Below are 4,709 nucleotides of genomic sequence, written 5' to 3'. Positions count from 1 at the left end.
TAGTATTATTTAGTTTTACATAGTTTTATTAGCTTTATATAGTTTTATATAGTTTTATATAGTTTTATATAGTTTTATATAGTTTTATATAGTTTTATATAGTTTTATATAGTTTTATATAGTTTTATATAGTTCTATAGAGTTTTATATAGGTATATATGGTTTTGTTAGTTTTATATAGTTTTATATAGTTCTATAGAATTTTATATAGGTTTATATAGTTTCATATAGTTTTATATAGTTTTATATAGTTTTATATAGTTTTATATAGTTTTATATAGTTTTATATAGTTTTATATAGTTTTATATAGTTTTATATAGTTTTATATAGTATTATATAGTTTTACATAGTTTTATTAGCTTTATATAGTTTTGTATAGTTTTATATAGTTTTATATAGTTTTATATTGTTTTGTATAGTTTTATTAGTTTTATATAGTTTTATATAGTTTTATATAGTTTTATATAGTTTTATATAGTTTTATATAGTTTTATATAGTTTTATATAGTTTTATATAGTTTTATATAGTTCTATAGAGTTTTATATAGGTATATATGGTTTTGTTAGTTTTATATAGTTTTATATAGTTCTATAGAGTTTTATATAGGTTTATATAGTTTTATATAGTTTTATATAGTTTTATATAGTTTTATATAGTTTTATATAGTTTTATATAGTTTTATATAGTTTTATATAGTTTTATATAGTTTTATATAGTTTTATATAGTTTTATATAGTATTATATAGTTTTACATAGTTTTATTAGCTTTATATAGTTTTGTATAGTTTTATATAGTTTTATATAGTTTTATATTGTTTTGTATAGTTTTATTAGTTTTATATAGTTTTATATAGTTTTATATAGTTTTATATAGTTTCGTTGAGTTTTATATAGTTTTATATGGTTTTATTAGTTTTATATAGTTTTATATAGTTTTATATAGTTTTATATAGTTTTATATAGTTTTGTTAGTTTTATATAGTTTTATATAGTTCTATAGAGTTTTATATAGGTTTATATAGTTTTATATAGTTTTATATAGTGTTATATAGTTTTATATAGTTTTATATAGTTTTATATAGTTTTATATAGTTTTATATAGTTTTATATAGCTTTGTATAGTTTTATATAGTGTTATATAGTTTTATATAGTTTTATATAGTTTTATATAGTTTTATATAGTTTTATATAGTTTTATATAGTTTTGTATAGTTTTATATAGTTTTATATAGTTTTATATAGTGTTATATAGTTTTATATAGTTTTATATAGTTTTATATAGTTTTATATAGTTTTATATAGTTTTATATAGTTTTGTATAGTTTTATATAGTTTTATATAGTTTTATATAGTTTTATATAGTTTTATATAGTTTTATATAGTTTTATATAGTTTTATATTGTTTTATATAGTTTTATATAGTTTTATATAGTTTTATATAGTTTTGTTAGTTTTATATAGTTTTATATAGTTTTGTTAGTTTTATATAGTTTTATATAGTTCTATAGAATTTTATATAGGTTTATATACTTTCATATAGTTTTATATAGTTTTACATAGGTTTGTTAGTTTTATATAGTTTTATATAGTTTTTTATTAGTTTTATATAGCTTTATATAGTTTTATATAGTACTATATAGTTCTATATAGTTTTATTAGCTTTATATAGTTTTATATAGTGTTATATAGTTTTATATAGTTTTATATAGTTTTATATAGTTTTATTTAGTTTCATTGAGTTTTATATAGTTTTATATGGTTTTATTAGTTTTATATAGTTTTATAGAGTTTCATATAGTTTTATATGGTTTTATATAGTTTTTATTTAGTTTCGTTGAGTTTTATATAGTTTTATATGGTTTTATTAGTTTTATATAGTTTTATATAGTTTTATATAGTTTTATATAGTTTTGTTAGTTTTATATATTTTTATATAGTTCTATAGAGTTTTATATAGTTTTATATAGTTTTATTTAGTTTCATTGAGTTTTATATAGTTTTATATGGTTTTATTAGTTTTATATAGTTTTATAGAGTTTCAAATAGTTTTATATAGTTTTATATAGTTTTATTTAGTTTCGTTGAGTTTTATATAGTTTTATATGGTTTTATTAGTTTTATATAGTTTTTTATAGTTTTATATAGTTTTATATAGTTTTATATAGTTTTGTTAGTATTATATAGTTTTATATAGTTCTATAGAGTTTTATATAGGTTTATATAGTTTTATATAGTTTTATATAGTGTTATATAGTTTTATATAGTTTTATATAGTTTTATATAGTTTTATATAGTTTTATATAGTTTTATATAGCTTTGTATAGTTTTATATAGTGTTATATAGTTTTATATAGTTTTATATAGTTTTATATAGTTTTATATAGTTTTATATAGTTTTATATAGTTTTGTATAGTTTTATATAGTTTTATATAGTTTTATATAGTGTTATATAGTTTTATATAGTTTTATATAGTTTTATATAGTTTTATATAGTTTTATATAGTTTTATATAGTTTTGTATAGTTTTATATAGTTTTATATAGTTTTATATAGTTTTATATAGTTTTATATAGTTTTATATAGTTTTATATAGTTTTATATTGTTTTATATAGTTTTATATAGTTTTATATAGTTTTATATAGTTTTGTTAGTTTTATATAGTTTTATATAGTTTTGTTAGTTTTATATAGTTTTATATAGTTCTATAGAATTTTATATAGGTTTATATAGTTTCATATAGTTTTATATAGTTTTACATAGGTTTGTTAGTTTTATATAGTTTTATATAGTTTTTTATTAGTTTTATATAGCTTTATATAGTTTTATATAGTACTATATAGTTCTATATAGTTTTATTAGATTTATATAGTTTTATATAGTTTTGTTAGTTTTATATAGTTTTATATAGTTTTATATAGTTTTGTAAGTATTATATAGTTTTATACAGTTTTACATAATTTTGTTAGTTTTATATTGTTTTATATAGTTTTATATAGTTTTACATAGGTTTATACATTTTTATATAGTTTTATATAGTTTTATATAGTTTTATATAGTTTTATATAGTTTTATATAGTTTTATATGGTTTTATTAGTTTTATATAGTTTTATATAGTTTTATATAGTTTTATATAGTTTTGTTAGTTTTATATAGTTTTATATAGTTCTATAGAGTTTTATATAGTTTTATATAGTTTTATTTAGTTTCATTGAGCTTTATATAGTTTTGTACAGTTTTATATAGTTTTATATAGTTTTATATTGTTTTGTATAGTTTTATTAGTTTTATATAGTTTTATATAGTTTTATATAGTTTTATATAGTTTTATATAGTTCTATAGAGTTTTACATAGGTTTATATTGTTTTGTTTGCTTTATATAGTTTTATATAGTTTTATATAGTTTTATATTGTTTTGTATAGTTTTATATAGTTTTATATAGTTTTATATAGTTTTATATAGTTTTATATAGTTTTATATAGTTTTATATAGTTTTATATAGTTTTATATAGTCTTATATAGTTTTACATAGTTTTATATAGATTTGTTAGTTTTATATAGATTTATATAGTGTTATATTGTTTTATAGAGGTTTATATAGTTTTATATAGCTTTGTTAGTTTTATATAGTTTTATATAGTTTTGTATAGTTTAACATAGTTTTATATAGTTATATTAGTTTTATATAGTTTTATAGAGCTTTATATAGTTTTATATGGTTTTGTTATTTTTATATAGTTTTACATTATTTTGTATAGTTTTATTAGTTTTATATAGTTTTATATAGTTTTATGTAGTTTTATATAGTTTTATATAGTTTTATATAGTTTTATATAGTTTTATATAGTTTTATATAGTACTATATAGTTTTATATAGTTTTATATAGTTTTATATAGTTTTATATAGTTTTATATAGTTTTATATAGTTTTATATAGTTTTATATAGTATTATATAGTTTTACATAGTTTTATTAGCTTTATATAGTTGTATATAGTTTTATATAGTCTTATATAGTTTTATATAGTTTTATATAGTGTTATATAGTTTTATAGAGTTTCATATAGTTTTATATAGCTTTGTTAGTTTTATTTAGGTTTATATCGTTTGATATAGTTTTACATAGTTTTATATAGTTTTGTTAGTTTTATATAGTTTTATATAGTTTTATATAGTTTTATATAGTTCTATAGAGTTTTACATAGGTTTATATAGTTTTGTTAGTTGTATATAGTTTTATATAGTTTTATACAGTATTATATAGTTTTACATAGTTTTATTAGTTTTATATAGTTTTGTATAGTTTTATATAGTTTTGTTAGTTTTATATAGTTTTATACAGTTTTATATAGTACTATATAGTTTTATATAGTTTTATATAGTTGTTAATGTGTAATGTAGGTCAATGGACCAAAGAAATTGTTAATTTTATGTATCTGGTTTGTAAGGCCAGATATTTATTGTTAACTTGGTTGCACTGGCGTACTGAATAAGTTTTGAATAATTAACAAGGATTGGCTTGATTTATCGGACTGTGTGTCCCTTTATTTTGTTGTTGAAAATACTTGTCTTAATACTATGATGTCGCTGTCTTGATGAACTCTGTCCGATTTGTACAATCGAGTGTGTCTTATACTAATTGTGGAGATGAGGGTGTGTACTGTTTCGTGTGTATGTTAAAAGGTGGGAAATATTTTCGTCCAATG

This window comes from Nomia melanderi, unplaced genomic scaffold (genome assembly GCF_051020985.1).
Source record: "Nomia melanderi isolate GNS246 unplaced genomic scaffold, iyNomMela1 scaffold0336, whole genome shotgun sequence".
Taxonomy (NCBI): Eukaryota; Metazoa; Arthropoda; class Insecta; order Hymenoptera; family Halictidae; genus Nomia; species Nomia melanderi.
The sequence above is the reverse complement of the archived record's forward strand: the minus strand, read 5'-3'. Positions refer to the sequence as shown.